This window comes from Macaca thibetana, chromosome 7 (assembly GCF_024542745.1).
Source record: "Macaca thibetana thibetana isolate TM-01 chromosome 7, ASM2454274v1, whole genome shotgun sequence".
NCBI lineage: Eukaryota > Metazoa > Chordata > Mammalia > Primates > Cercopithecidae > Macaca > Macaca thibetana.
The window spans coordinates 79526771-79543876 of NC_065584.1; the positions used below are offsets into that span (position 1 = coordinate 79526771).

At 35.8% G+C, this 17106-nt stretch overlaps 1 long non-coding RNA gene across 1 annotated transcript; it reads right to left on the bottom strand.

The window, feature by feature from the left end:
• Window positions 1-7283: 7283 nt before the first annotated feature.
• Window positions 7284-16889, bottom strand: LOC126959397 (uncharacterized). Its single transcript, XR_007727527.1, has 3 exons — window positions 16493-16889; window positions 10108-10261; window positions 7284-8133 (listed from the first exon to the last, which is right to left on the bottom strand). It is a non-coding gene; the product is annotated as an uncharacterized LOC126959397 (long non-coding RNA).
• Between the last annotated feature and the right edge of the window lie 217 nt (window positions 16890-17106).

Here is a 17106-nt window from a genome sequence, read left to right on the forward strand (position 1 = left end):
AGAGACTATTCTCAAAAAGACTGAATGCTGGACAGCTCCACTAAGCTGTGTGTGATTTAGGATGGTGATTGTTGTTAAGCTGAAAAAGAAGCAGCAAGAGAACTGTTTTAACAGCATATTGATACGCAAAAGAAAATACTACAGTGCTTTAATAACTGCATTGTGATTCTTAATCTTGTATATGCCTTGTTACAGATGCATTTATAATTCCAGATGCTGCCTAAAACAATTACCATGGACTTGTTAACACATAGCTGTGTTTTAAAATTATTTTGAAAAGGCAGATTTTAAATTTATGGGTTATTTAAAATCACCATTATGAGCAGAAAAATGCACAGCTTTCTGACAAAGAACACACGCGCGCACGCACACACACATTCATACATATTTTTCCCCAGAACATTGGAGAAATAATGAAATGACAAAAGCCTATTTCATGAAACACACATTATGTTGGCATCAATGCTTCAGTAATTCCTGATGTTTCTCCTGACAGTAACTCAGATTGTTGCAATGAAGACTGTATGTTTGATTATTTGGATACCTGTCATGCATAACTACAGGGCGGCTGTAAAAAACAGGATTAATCAAAGTAGGATTATAATTTTCTGCAACACCTGTTTCGACCAGCTGCCTCTGATTGTAGATTCTATTCCTCTAGTCCTCCCAAATTACACAATAAAGCAATTTAGAAATCAGTGGAGAGTCTAGTGTCATTGTGCCAGAATGGAAGTCAAACATTAGAGCAGAGGAACCTTTGAGCTACCTGATTTAATTTGTTCAGATTATTCCAGAAAGAGTGGAGCAAGTAAATAACATAATACATTGGGAAATCCTCAAAAAGTTTTTATGTTTAAGATTGGATACCATTTGCTTTGTTCTTATGTGTTTTCTTAAACTTCACACTGAGCACATACTAACAGGAGGAAGAGAAGTTCATTTTGAAGCTATATATTATTGATCAGAAACTAAAATTATACCTTAGCATTATAATAATGTATCTAAAATAACACGAAGATTTCTTTCTAAAATATTTTATTACTTTATCAATTTATTTTATTTACAATGTATTAAGCAAAATGTAAACAAGTTAAACTTTAACTAAAACAAGTGATGGCAAGCATGTTGTAAGAGGAGTCAGTATTATGTTTATAAATAGGCATAAACAACCTTGGAAAAGAATTTACAGAGTTTTAAATTCTGTCATGGTCCTGAAATGTATTCTCATTATAACAACAGAGGGGAATGTGTTTCTCAAGTTACTGTTGGGTCTAAATGTACCATTAACTGACTGCAGTCTCCTTGAAATATAAAGGATTTTCAGAATATTAAACCGTTATTAAATGACTTTGGAAATACAGTATTTATGGTTGTTTCATGAGTTAAATTTGGATTAAAAGCAGTCTTAGTACAAATAATTTTATAATAAATAAAATTATAATTCACATTATGTTTATAATAAGTATTACCACATAGCATATTTAAGCTCCCTTATGCCTTAAAGGTAGGAACTATAAACATTAAAATATGTAACTATTATTGCATTTTCTCATGATGATATATAAATTACTAAGTGGGTAGTTTTCTCTATGATACTCATGTCTTAAGAATGTGTCAGGTATACAAATGAAGGGTTGGTTAAATGAAGTTGATTTTTTACAAATATAGTGAAAATAGCATCAATTAAATGCAATCTTACCTAAGCTAACTGTACTCACTTGTCAAGTAATATAAATTATGTCATATAAATGAAGTGTGCAGAACAAGTTTAATGTTGCTTGGGAAACAATAGTTTAGAAGGTATATTAAATACTCAAAAACATATATACCTAGAAATTTCAGAAGAGAACAATAAACGAAGTAAAGTAGTTAATAAGATTTCTTATAGAGGGAGCACATCAGTTGTTTTAGATGAAACACACTAAAATGGATGCATTTTTTCCACAAGGAGTATTAGTTTGACCCATGACATGTGACACAAGTGAGGGTTCACTGTCACAAATAAAGCATATGAAAACATATTGAAGTTTTCTGTTGCATGTATGAGATCTATGATATATTAAATATTAGTTGTGTTCTGTATACATGTCTATATTAAAAGAGAGATATGAATGTACATGAATATGGCAGAAGTGATATTCATGTGTTTCATTTTTAAAATTTTACACAAATACATTTTATATTCTTTTAAATCTCATAGTGCTAAAATGTCCATCTTTAATTTATCTTGTTTTCTGGTTTCTTTGAGCTTCATACAAATATTCTCAAGTGCACAAACCTATTGTTCTTCTGTTTATATTCTTTCCTGTACCTTGAAATATTAACTAATGTAATTCAGGCTATTTTAATACAATAAAAATGCTAATTGTTTAGTTAACAAAAACCATGATTAACAAAGACATACATATATTTTACCCCTGGGCTAAGAAAATTTTACTTCAGCTAATTAGATGCTTTCTATGATAAAACTATCCCTTCTTTTTGTTTATTAACCTCAAAGAATGCAAATGAAGAGTTGTTAGCATAAATGCATTTAGAATTCTTAGTTGCTTCTTGTAATCATGATTTCTGTGAACTATGAATTCAGTTAGCTGTGTATTAAAAACACAGGGTTGCTGTTGAAACTGTAATTCAGAACAAAGTTCAGAAAACTCAATTTTCAGCTCTGTTGTATTTTTTAAAATTGAATTAATGACATAATTTTAATTGTATTAATTTTCTAGTTCACTTGTAAGATGAACAATTTAAGCTTTATTGTATAGTTCTAATTTATGAAAACCTTTGTGAAGTAATTTTAAATAGCAGTATAACAGACTATAACTGAAACTAACTGTCTTCAACTGGGAATCAGTAATATAATATGTGTGGACCTGTTTAGACAGCATATATTTAGCCTACTTTGTAATTATACAATTGTCCTAGGAAACGTCATTGAGTACACTGAAAATCCAATCATGCTTACTAATATGACTTTAAACTTCTAAATTTGGCCCTAGTGGACCATTAAAGCTACCTATCAAACCAATTTTTCCTTTGTTTATTGATTCTTTAATTTTTCTAAATGACAGCCCCTCTTTCCTCAAACCTCCAATATTTTCCAATTCCCATTCACACTTGATGACTCTAATTCTTATTATATAACAATATATCAAATAAAACAGTTCCCACTGCTATATTCACCTTTTATATGTATCTCTACTCATATATCCTATCTGATGTTTTGAATCAATTGTCTTTGCTCTTAGCCTAGGCCAGTATCTTTACTTATGCAAACTCCTCCCCTCTTACGTATTCCTGTTAATTGTTCCACTTCTCAGTATTCAATTGTTATTTCCCCCCATGCTAATGAATGATTCTATTTTGAAAAACAAAAATGTTTCTTTCATATTTAAAAACAACAGAAATGTCTCCAGTAATTTAGTAATCCTCCAGCAATAATCCTATTGCACTCAGTTGTTTTTTCTTCCCTTATAGCAAAACAAATTTGAAAAAATTGCTCATAAACCATACTTCCAATTCACCTCTCTTGTACTCTTAACTCTAATCAGGCTTATGTTCCACAACTGTTCTTAATAAGATAACCAATGACTTTTACATTGCTAAATTCATGGCCAACTTTTGGTCTTTATCTTTCTTAACTTAGTGGTAACATTTGACAAAGTGAATCCTAATCTCATTCCAGAAACAAATATTCACCTAGATCCCAGGAGAATTGCCAGGATTAAGAACTCCCTTTATGAATGCTCCTTTTCACTTTCCCTTAGTGGTTGTTATTAGTCTGTTCTCACACTGCTGATAAAGACACATGCAACACTTGGAAAGTTACAAAAGAAAGAGGTTCAATGGACTGTCAGTTCCACATGGCTGGGAAGGCCTCACAATCATGGCAGAAGGTGAAAGGCACATCCCACATGGTAGCAGACAAAAGAAGAGAACTTGTGCAGGGAAACTCCCCTCTGAAAACCATCAGATATCATGACACTTATTCACTATCATGAGAACAGGATGGGAAAGACCTGCCCCCATAATTCAATTACCTCTCACCAGGTCCCTCCCCCAACATGTGGGAATTGTGGGAGCTATAATTCGAGATAAGATTTGTGTGGGAACACAGAGCAAACCAGATCATTCTGACCCTGGCCCCTCTCAAATCTCATGGTCTCACATTTCAAAACCAATCACGCCTTCCAAACAATCCCCCAAAGTCTTAACTTATTTCAGAATTACCTCAAAATTCCATAGTCCAAAGTCTTATCCAAGACAAGGCAAGTACCTTCCACCTATCAGCTTATAAAATCAAAAGCAAATTAGTTACTTCCTAGATACAATGTGGGTACAGGCATTGGATAAATACACCCATTCTAAATGGGAGAAACTGGCCAAAACGAAGGGGCTAAAGGCCCCATGAGAGTCTGAAATCCAGCAGGGCAGTCAAATCTTCAAGTTCCAAAATAATCTCCTTTGACTACATGCTTCACATCTGAGTCACATTGATGAAAGAGGTGGGATCCCATGGGCTTGTGTGGCTCCACCTCTTTGGCTTTGCAGGGTATGACCCACCTCCTGCTATTTTCATGGGCTGGCATTGAGTGTCTGCAGCTTTTCCAGGCCCACAGTGCAAACTGTAGGTGGACCTACCATTCTGGGGTCTGGAGGATGGTGGCCCTCTTCTCACAGCTCCACTAGGTAGTTCCTCAGTAGGGACTCTGTATCAGGGCTCTGACCCCACATATCCCTTCCACACCACCCTAGTAGAGGTTCTCCATGAGAGCCCCGCCCTTGCAGCAAACTTTTGCCTGGGCATCCAGCCATTTCCATACATCTTCTGAAATTTAGGCTGAGATTCCCAAACCTAAATTCTTGACTTGTGTGCACCTTCAGGCTCAACACTACAAAGAAACTGCCAAGACTTTGCACCTCTGAAGCAACAACCCAAGTGGTAACTTAGCTCCTTTTAACTATGGCTGGAGTGGCTGGGATTCATGGCAGCAAGTCCCTAGTCTGCACAGAGCAGGGGGGCCCTGGGCCCAGCCCACTAAACCATTATTTCCTCCTAGACCTCTGGCCTGTGATGGCAGGGGCTGCTGTGAAGACCTCTGACATGCCTCAGAGACATTCTCCCTATTTTCTTGGGGATTAACATTTGGCTTCTCATTTCTTATGCAAATTTCTGCAGCAGGCTTGAATTTCTCCTCAGAAAAGGTTTTTGCTTTTTTTTTTTTTTTCTGTCACATCCTCAGGCTGAAAATTTTCTGAACTTTTATGCTATGTTTTCCTTTTAAAACTGAATGTTTTTAATAGCATCCAAGTCACCCCTTGAGTGATTTGCTGCTTAGAAATTTATTTCACCAGATAGCCTAAATCATCTCCCTCAAGTTCAAAGTTAGAAAATGCTGCCAATCTGTTTGCTAAAACATAGCAAGTGTCACCTTTACTCTAGTTGCTAATAAGTTCCTCATCTTCCTTTGAGACCACCTCAGACTGGATTTCATTGTCCATATAATTATCAGCATTTTGATGAAAGTCACTCAACAAGTCTCCAGGATGTTCCAAACTTTCCCATATTTTCCTGTCTTTTTCTGAGCTCTCCAAACTATTCTAACCTCTGCCTGTTACCCAGTTCCAAAGTTGAACTTCCACATTTTTGGGTATCTGTTTAACAGTGCCCCACTCGACTGGTACCAACTTACTATATTAGTCCATTCTCATGCTGCTTAAAAAGACCTACCCAAGCATGGGCAATTTACAAAAGAAAGAGATTTAATGGACTCACAGCTCCACATTACTGGGGAGGCCTCACAATCATGGAAGACGGTGAAAGGCACATCTCACACGTCGACAGACAAGAGAAGAGAACCTGTGCAGGGAAACTCCCCTTTATAAAACCATCAGATCTCATGAGACTTAGTCACTATCATGAGAACAGCACAAGAAAGACCTGTCCCCATGATTCAATTACCTCCTTTCAGGTCCCTTCCACAACACGTGGGAATTGTGGACGCTGCATTTCAAGGTGAGATTTAAGTGAGGACACAGCCATACCATATCAGTGGTTCTTACTGAACTTAACAATGTCTAAATATTGGTGTGACCCATGCAATCAGTATTTGAATCTCTTCTTTCAAACTACTCTAACTTTGTTTGTAATCTCATCTATATTATGATGTAAATACCACCTACATTCTAATGGATATTACATCTTTATTTTTAACCTTGACTTTGCCCCTATGCTCTAAACCTTCATTTTCAACTACTAACTTGACATCTCTGGAAATAAAATAAATATTAAAACTGTATATGCTAAACTAAACTACTAAAATATTGATATACAGAAGCACCCCCCAATTTTTTCTTCTTAAAATTTCCCAATTACAATATAGTCATCCTTTGTTATCCCTGGAAGACTGGTTCTGATACTCCCTGTGGACATAAAAATCCACAGATGCTCAAGTCCCTTAAGTAAAACAGCACAGTATTTGCATATAAGCTGTGCACATCCTCTTGTATACTTTAAATCATCTCTAACTCATTTATATTATGTAATACAAATTCTATATATCATTTTATTTGAGTGGATTCAATATAGTGCTGAGTGTACAGCAAATTCAAAATTTGATTTTGGAATTTTGTGGAATTCTTTTTTCTCAAATACTTTTGAAACACGGTTGAATCCATGGATGTAGAAGAGACTCATGGATACAGAAAGCTGACTTTGTATGAAAACTCTATTCTTGCTGAGTTTTATACACAAATCTGGGATTATCCTTTGTCCTTCTCTCATACTGAACATTCGTTCACCATCAAAACCTTTAAAGATATCAGAATATAATCATTTCTCTAGAAGCTCACTGTCATCACCTTTGTGTCAACAGGCAATACATATTTGCTTGAATTATTGCAACAGTCTATTAACTGGTATCCTTTATTCCCACTTTTACCATTAAGATGAAAGTATTCATAGTGATTATTTTTAAACACAACTTATATCAGTCACTTTTATACTCAAAACCCTTTGGTGACAGGCAGGGATTTGGTCTGATGTAGTGAAATGTTTGGCAAATATTTTTCCTATATAACTATAAAACTGAACCAAATAATAATGGTGAAAAGTAACAATTTTAGGCCTCTGGGAATAGATCAAAGAAAATATTGAGAAGTATTTATCTATTAAATACTTCTGATCTACAGGTAATAATAATAAATGTCTGTGGCTTTATTACCTGGTGCTGCACCCATCATCCCTAGTTTGGTAGGATTGTAGTTCTACTAGAGACATGCTGAAAGAACCAGCAGCTTTAACACAAGAAAGAGCACAGTCAATTTGTAGGAAAAAGAAAAAAACTACAAAAAGTGCATTTCTGGTGGCATTTTCAGTAAAAGTAGCAATTTTATTTGTAAAAAGAAAGAAGACCAGAGTCTATGCTAGTTAAAGTTACATTACCATTTGCATTAGGCAATGGCCCATCAGACTAGAAACATTTAATAGAAAAATCTTGGAAATACAGCAGCTTCACAGACAATGATAGGCCTCTACATATACATGGTTGGCTTCTGTATACATGTGTAGGGAAGACTGGACATGCCAGAATCTCTTCCTCAGCATCTGGCTCATGATAAGATTTCAGGTTTCTTGATGGAATCCAAATTGCCTGTTGATTTTGGCCTGGAGAAACACAAGCATAACCTCTACCCCAAGTTATTATTTTACCTATTTCCTAACTTTTTGTTATCAGATCTCTCCACCAAATCAGTTGTTCTGCTTCTGTCTTTGCAGCTGGTTTCTGTAGATGCTGCTCAGCTGCTGATAACATCTGGCCTTTGGGTAGGCTCAAAATATTTAAAGTTAATAATGCTAGATTCAATTGTGTATGGGCTGTCCCATAATCTGTTTCTCCTCCTTTTTTGTTTTTGTTATCAGTTGTTCATCTGTATAAAATCATAACTAAGCATCTTTAATTAACTTTGTGGAATGAACCACATATGAAGATTCAGAAATCACATTAATAGGCATATCAAAAGCAGTCAATACCTCAATTACAGCTACAAGGTCCATTTTTTGAGCTGAAGTAAAGGGCACCTGAAAAACTTAATCTTTTGATCCAGAATAAGAAGCTTTACCATTACTAGACCCATCTGTAAAACAATGAAAACGCTTATCAGACTGCAGGTTGTTTACCACAGGAATTGAAAATGCAAACAGTTCACAGTCTTGCTCAGCTAAGAGGATAGTAAAGAAACAGTCTTTTAAATCTATGACTATTAAAGGCCAATTTTTTTGAATTATAGCAGGAGAAGGCAATCCTGGCTGTAATGCTCCCATAGGTTGTATAACTGAACTGATGGCTCTTAAGTCAATTAACATTCTCCATTTACCTGATTTTGTCCTAATTCCAAAAACTGGAGAATTCCAAGGGGAAAATGTTGGAGCTATGTGCCCATTTTCTAATTGTTCAGTAACTAATTTCTCTAAAGCCTCCAGTTTCTCTTAACTTAGGGGCCATTGTTCTATCCAAATTGGCTTATCTGTTAATCATTTTAAAGTTATAGGTTCTGGAGGCTTAAGAATGGCCACCATCAAAAATGATATCCTAAACCTTGGTGGGAACTTCGTCTTTCCATTTGAAGAGGTTGTTTCAAACCTTGCAAATTTTTTTCTAGTCCCATACCAGGGACATATCACATTTCATGAATTGTATGTTGACTTTGAGGGCTATATAATTTTTCTGGAATTAGAACTTGTGCTCCCGATTGTTGTAATAAATGTCTCCCCCATAAATTTATAGGTACAGAAATTATAATTGGTTGAATAGTCCCAGGTTGTCCATCAGGCCCTTCACAGTGCAAAATATAACTACTTTGATATACTTCAGGGGCTTTATCAACTCCAACTATGTTAAATCGAGTGGGTTGAATTGGCCACGTGGATGGCCAGTGCTGTAGAGAAGTGATTGAAATGTGTGCTCCTGTATCTACCAAACCTTTAAATTTCTTTCCCTGAATAGTTATTTCACAGGTAGGACGTTTATCAGTAATTTGATTTACCCAGTAAGCTGCTTTGCCTTGTTTATTTGTGCTTCCAAATCATCCTGTTCGTTTAATTTTATTTTTTCCCATTTCTACATATGGCACAATCAGGAGCTGTACTATACGCTCTCCTGGCTCTGCTTTCCAGGGAACAGAAGTAGATATAACACTTTGAATTTCCCCATTGTAATCTGAATCATTGACTCCTGTATGTATTTGTACCCCTTTTAAACTTAAACTAGACCTTCCTAAAAGTAATCATATTGACTCCTGTTGGGACCTTTTGCGGGGGTTCCCCAGGCAGAAGGCTCACAGCTTTTGTGCAGCATAAATCTACTGTGACACTACCAGCTATAGCAGGGGACAGACATTGTACAGGGGTGAGGGAATGGCCTGAGCTGGAAATGCCCTGATTTAGAACAGGGCCTGGGACGGGCCCCTCAAGGCATTTCCTGAAACTGGGTTCCCTTCTTTATCAAACTTAGAGTGACACTGATTAGCCCAATGTTTTCCTTTTTTACATTTTGGACATATATCAGGCTCAACAGTTTTCTTTTTTCCCCTATCTGGTGGCCTGACGCACTGATTATTTCTACATTCTTTCTTAGTATGAATAGCTTGTTTAAATTCTTTGAGTAATTTACAAGGAAAAGGCTCAAAACATTTCCCTGTTGATCTGGGGGTTGTATTCTAACAGGGAACTGCCAAGCCTGTAAATCACCCTCTCTTCTAGTTTGCTGAATTCATGCCTGAATAGAACTGAGAGTGGTTGCTTGAGGTGATGCTTGAACAGTCACTGGGGCAACTACTTTTCTCCCAGTGTCCTCTGGAAAAGAAAGATCTGGAGGGTCTTTTTCTTTAAAATAATAATGAGGGGGTGTGGAAGGTAGGGATGAACCTCTCCCTCCTTTGCCACTTTAGCTTTAGCTGGCAAATAAACTTGCTCTGTAACCTCTTCTGTTACTTTGTCATACTCTCCTTCCTCCTCATCATCAGTGTGAAAAAGTTCCAAGGTGGAATGAACCACAGCCCACACTTGTCCCATTGTTACCTTGACGTTTCCAAGCTCCCCTTCTTACTCACCACGGAGATTGCTTTAAGAGTACTCGGGTATCCTCCAGCTAGTTCCACATTCTCCAACCATCACTCCAGTGATTCTTTGACCTGGGTTCGAGTCCCCATGATGGACGCCACTTGTCGAGACCAGCTCGGTCGGGGAGACCCTAACCCAGTGGTGCTAGAGAAATTAAAGACACACACACACAGAAATATAGAGGTGTAAAGTGGGAAATCAGGGGTCTCACAGCCTTCAGAGCTGAGTGCCACGAACAGAGATTTACCCACGTATTTATTAACAGCAAGCCAGTCAGTAGCATTGTTTCTATAGAAATTCGATTAACTAAATGTATCCCTTATGGGAAACAAAGGGATGGACCAAAATAAAAGGGTGGGTCTGGCTAGTTATCTGCAGCAGGAACATGCCCTTAAGGCACAGATTGCTCATGCTATTGTTTGTGGTTTAAGAACACCTTTAAGTGCGTTTCTGCCCTGGGAGGGCTAGGTGTTCCTTGCCCTCATTCCAGTAAACCCACAACCTTCCAGCGTGGGTGTTATGGCCGTCATGAACATGTCACAGGGCTGCAGAGATTTTGTTTATGGCCAGTTATGGGGCCAGTTTATGGCCAGATTTTTGGGGGCCTGTTCCCAACAATCAATCAATCAATCAATTCATTCTTGGAGGAAAAACCAGACTACCATTATATATTTCCAGAAGGTTAGTATTGGGCTTATTAGTCAACTATGACATCAAAACAATGATTGTTACAGTAGTGAACTTGTAATTTGTAACTATTTTAAAGTAAATGTACCAGCTTTTTAAAATGGTTTTTCCAGAAATTTCACATCTGAATGAATATCAGTGTTAAAAAGTAGTTGCCTTCCAAAACTATGCACAGAATCCAACAATTATCTTTTTTCATAAGTTTTTGAACTGTATTTCTTTGCATTAAAGAAACATGTTCTCTAGATTTGAATGTTTTAAAGCATTGTCAGGATAAGTCACATATTGTGTAAATACTCAAAGTCATTATAAACAAAGCTAACTAATAAAGTGGGTGATCATTTTAGGAGATTTCTTGCAAAAATTAGAAAAATTAAAATAATAATGCTGATTTTCCAAGCCCCATGTAAATAAAAGTTCATTCTATTCATAATTAAGCCATACATATAGTCAAAATACATGAGAAAATATGGCATCTCCCTAAAATAATTCAAATTTTAATTTATTATCCATTGTCATGGCAGAGAACCCTAAATAATTAAAGTATATTTATGTTAATGTAAATTTCCAGCTTCCATGTTCAGTAAATTTTGACCAGCATTCTGATTTAAAGTATCTCTTGGTGGTAACAAGTAGGAGCATCTTATTAACCTTTTGGAACTCATTAATGAGATAACATAATTAAGTTGTGTTTTAATAATTAAGTATATGTTTTCCTGGTGGTTTAACAAACAACCCTTTTAAAAGGTGAAATGCTATATCCCTATTATACAAATACGTTATTTTCTTTGCCCTACTCTTCCTGAGGTAAGAAATGATGTTGATCATAAAATAGATATACTTAAAAGGAGATGGTTGTGAGGTTGATTGTTCCTTCTCCTTTTCAGCTGTGTGATTCTGGTATGTGACTTAACTTTCTCTAAATCTCAGTTTCTTTGTAAAACAAGGATAAGAAGACTCTATTACTTGTGTGGAAGATTAAAGTATAGAATACACTTAAAGTTCTTAAAATACTGCCTGTTTTTAATTTTGTCTTTATTATGTAGGAAAAGCAGGACAGTAAATATTATAGACTCCACAAATTTTGGACTACATAATCGAATCACAAATATGCTGATATTTATATTTAAAACTTTCTTTCTTCCAAAATTTCAATAGAATTAAATTTAAATGACTGCCAATATTTTTTTTCTGGTGACATAAATTTAATTTGGAAATATGAGTGAATATTTAATGTGGAAGTAATACATGCAATTTTTTAAATTGAAATAAGGGCAAAATATGTAGATTTTGTTTGGCTGATACATAATATTTCTAAAGACTTTCTTTGAAGTTTACTTTTTTGGATTAAACTATCAAAAACAAAATTGGACTTTTGAAGAAATTATAAAAACAATATAGTATTATTTAAATAGCCATAGACTAAGAAACCACTTGACTTAGACTCTTATTTTAGTTATTCTCTTATTTGTGCAACTTTGGACAAGTTATAAATATCCTGGGATTCAGCTTTCTTATTTGCAAAATAGAGTAATTTCTAAGGACTGTCACGTCTAACATGAATAGTCATTAGAAGCATGGGTTTTGGATTAAGAGACTTTGTGTTCTAGACACATTACTAATTTAAGTAACTTTGGGCAATTGACTTAACGTATTTCTCTAAGCCTTTATTTGTGAAATATAATTAATAATGGTATCTATTTCATAGGGTTACAGGATTAAAAGGGATAATATATGTGAAGCATTTAAAATAGTTTGTGGAACTGAAGCAATGTTTAAAAGTATTCATTAAGATGATGACTATACACTGATTTTATCATCAGTGACCTTTACCTAAATTCTTTCTGTCAAGCATATTAGATCAATAAAACCAAAAACACTAGTTGATATGGTTTGGCCGTGTCCCCAACCAAATCTCATCTTGAATTATATTCCCATAATTTCCACATGTTGAGGGTGGGACATGGTGGGAGATAATTTTAATCATGGGGGCAGTTTCCCCATACTGCTCTTGTGGTAGTGAATACGTCTCTCTATACCTGATGGTTTTATCAGGGGTTTCTGCTTTTACACCTTCCTATTTTCTCTTTCTGCTGCCATGTAAGAAGTGCCTTTCACCTCTTGCCATGATTCAAAGGCCTCCCCAGCCATGTGGAACTGTACGTTCAATTAAACCTCTTTTTCTTACCAGTCGTGGATATGTCTTTATTAGCAGCATGAAAACTAATACAGTAAATTGGTACCAGCAGATTGGGGTTTTGCTGAAAAGATAAACAAAAATGTGGAAGCAAGTTTGGAACTGGGAAACCAAGAGTTTGGAACAGTTTGGAAGGCTCAGAAGACAGGAAAATGTGGGACAGTTCAGAACTTCCTAAAGACTTGCTGAACGGCTTTGACAAAAATACTGATAATGATATAGACAATGAAATCCAGGCTGAGGAGATCTCAGATGAAGATGAGAAACTTGTGAAATGGAGCAAAGGTGACTCTTGATATATTTTAGCAAAGAGTCTGGCAGCATTTTGCCCCTGCCCTAGAGATTTGTGGATCTTTGAACTTGAGAGAGATGATTTAGGGCATCTGGCAGAGGAAATTTCTAAGCAGCAAAGCATTCAAAAAGGTGACTTGTGTACTGTTAAAGTTATTCAGTTTTAACAGGAAAACAGAGCATAATCAGACAATTTGAGGCCTGACAATGCGATAGAAAAGAAAATCCCATTTTCTGAGGAGAAATTCAAGCCAGCTGCAGTAATTTGCATTAGTAAGAGGAAATGAATGTTAATCTTCAAGACAATGGCGAAAGTGTCTCCAGCGTATGTCAGAGGACTTCATAGAAGTCCCTCCCATTAGTCACAGGCCTGTAGGCCTAGAAAAAAAAATAGCTTCCTGAGCTGGGCCCAGGGTCTTGTGCTGTATGCAGCCTGAGGACTTAGTGCCTTATGTCCCAGCTGCTTCAGCCATGGCTGAAAGGGGCCAACATAGAGCTGGGGCCATGGCTTCAGAGGATGTAAGCCCTAAGCCTTGGCAGCTTCCACGTGGTATTGAGATTGCAGGTGCACAGAATTCAAAAATTGGGGTTTGGAAACCTCTTTCTAAATTTCAGAAGATGTACGGAAACGCCTGGATGCCCAAGTAGAAGTTTGCTGCAGGGGCAGGGCTCTCATGGAGAAATTCTGCTAGGCTAGTGCAGAAGGGAAATGTGGGAGCAGAGCCCCCACACAGAGTCCCTACTGGGCCACCACCTAGTGGAGCTGTGAGAAGAGGGCCACCATCGTCCTGATCCCAGAATTGTAGATCCACCTACAGCTTGCACTGTGCACCTGGAAAACCCACAGACACTCAATGGCAGCCCATGAAAGTAGCCAGGAGGGAGGCTGTACCCTGCAAAGCCACAGGGGCAGAGCTGCCCAAGATCATAGTACCTCACCTCTTGCATCAGCATGACCTGGATGTGAGATCTGGAGTCAAACAAAGGAGATCATTTTAGAGCTTTAAAATTTGACTGCCCCGCTAGATTTTGGATTTGCATGGGTCCTGTAACCGCTTTGTTTTAGCCCATTTCTCCCATTTGGAACAGCTGTATTTACTCAATGCCTGTACCCTCATTGTATATAGGAAGTAACTAGCTTGCTTTTGATTTTACAGGCTCATAGATGGAAGGAACTTGTCTTGCCTCAGTTGATACTTTGAAATGTGGACTTTTGGGTAAATACTGAAATGAGTTAAGATTTTGGGGACTCTTGGTAAGGCATGACTGGTTTTGAAATGTAAGGACATGAGATTTGGAGGGGTCAGGGGCAGAATGACATTGTTTGGCTATGTCCCCACCCAAACCTCATGTTGTGGGAGGGACTCAGTGGGAGATAGTTTGAATCATGGGAGCAATTTCCTCCCTACTGCTCCTGTGGTAGTGAATAAGATGAGATCTGATGGTTTTATCATGGTGCTGCTTTTGTATCTTTCTCATTTTCTCTTGCGGCTGCCATGTTAAGAAGTTCCCCTCCATGATTCTGAGGCCTTCCCAGCCATGTGATACTGTAAGCCCAGTTAAACCGCTTTTTGTCCCCAGTCTTTATCAGCAGTGTGAAAATGGACTAATACATTCATTCTTTCAGATAGTCAAGATGCAGATGAAGTTGACAAGTTACCTATATGGTAGAATATATTGGGTAATTATAATACTGTGTGTAAATATTCTGTTGAATGTATATTGCTGTGTTCATCTTTCTATGTACAATAATGAAATTGTCCACAAGAAATTCAGGAAGAAAACATATTTCTGAAAATGTATAATAATTTCATTCAAAGTTTTCTAAAAATTTAATATGCTTTTTCATTTTAACTACATTGATTATTATTTCATGCCTATAGCTACATGTTGACCCTCTTGCTTTGCTTAAGACATGTAAACTACTCTCATTTGTCATTCACAGACCTGAGAAACATCAACAACAATGTAACTTTAGAGATTTACCATGGTTCAATGGACATAATGTATGTAACTTTAGAGATTTACCATGGTTCAATAGACTTGTTTATATATAAGCTTATACATATGCATTTGCATAAGTATATCTATTACTTACCACTGTATCTACTATTTTTATGTACACTAAATATAACAGAATCTTTTCAGCTTAACAGGTGCAAATTATGAGATTCACTATTCTCAATAAAAACAATGATAATCAGATTTTAGAAGTTTGAGTCAAGATTTGATTTGGTTATACATTAGATGAGTATCACCTTTATTATTATTCCTATTTATTTTGTGCATAGTTCAAAGTAACTTCTGGGAATCAAGCTTTCTTTATTTTCTATCCTCACTTTGCAAATTAATATAAGGTTAATAAAGATGTTCACAAAATCCAAGTTCTAATTATGTAGTTATCATCCCCGCTGATTTCCTTGGGGGCAACCAAGCTAACTATTTTCTTTCTTTGTTTTTTGATTAAATACCATTATAGTTTTTCTAAACTCCAAATTGTAATTTTAACATCTAGCACTTTATTTGTTCTTTCAAATGATTGGGAAGTTTTGTTTAGAGTTTAATGATTATTGTTTTAAGATAATCTCAATATTTTAGTTAGAAGCATAATGCTGTATGAATCTTAGAATAATCTATAACCTATAAGATGTTAACATTTTAATGTAAAGAAAGACTGAACACTGATTTTTGTGTGTGTGTGTGTGGAAAGTCTCCATAAAGAAAAAATTACTTTGATTTGCAAGCAATATTTTTGTTATTACCTTTCCAAAATAATATAAATGGTTTTTAACTAAGAGTACTAGTCAAGATTATATTGATTAAAATGAATAATTCAAGCTATGACTTTCAGAGCAAATTCTTTCTTCTAATATATAAATATATTCATTTATTCTTTCACCAAAAAAATACCAAACTCCAATTGTAAAAAGAAACTTATGCTCAAAGCAATAAATATATTTTGGTATCAATAAGCATTATATTTAAAAGGAACTATATTTTCTGTAATATTGCAATAAATAATTTAATTGCAAATTTAATCTCTGACTTTTCTAAAATGTTCAAAATTAACTTTCATGATTAAAAATCGAGATATTATTTTATAATACTATAATGTCATTGTATTAGTCCATTTTCACACTGCTCTAAAGAAATACCCAAAATTGGATAATTTATAAAGGAAACAGGTTTAATTGACTCACAGTTCCGCATGACTGAGGAGACCTCAGAAAACCTACAATCACGGTGGAAAAGGAAGTAAGTACTTCTTACATGGTGGCAGTTGAGAAAGAGCATGTGTCAATGCAAGAAAAACTACCGTTTATAAAACCATCAGATCTCATGAGAATTCACTCACTATCATGAGAACAGCATGGGGGAAATGACCCCCATATTTCAATTACTTCCCTCCCTCCATGTGTGGGGATTACAGGTCCCCCCCCCAACACATGGAGATTATAATTTGAGATGAGATTTGGGTGGGGACACAGAGTCAAGCCATTTCAGCCATGTTTGGAGCTCTTAATCTTATAACTAGGATATGTCTCTTACTGTGTACTACAAACAATATGAATTAGAAGTTTGAAAATCATGTTATTAGCTCCTATATCCTGACTGTGTAACAAATTCATACCAAAATTTTAAGAATTTTTGTCAAAATGTTGGTTGAAAATATAAATAAAGGAATTTGAAGATATCGTTATAAATAAAGTTATAATTAGATATTTACATAAATAATCCTTTTTTGGGAGTTAAATGTTTTCCCTCTATGAACTTCTGTTTCTTTTATTAAACACTTCAAAAGATTACTGGTCAT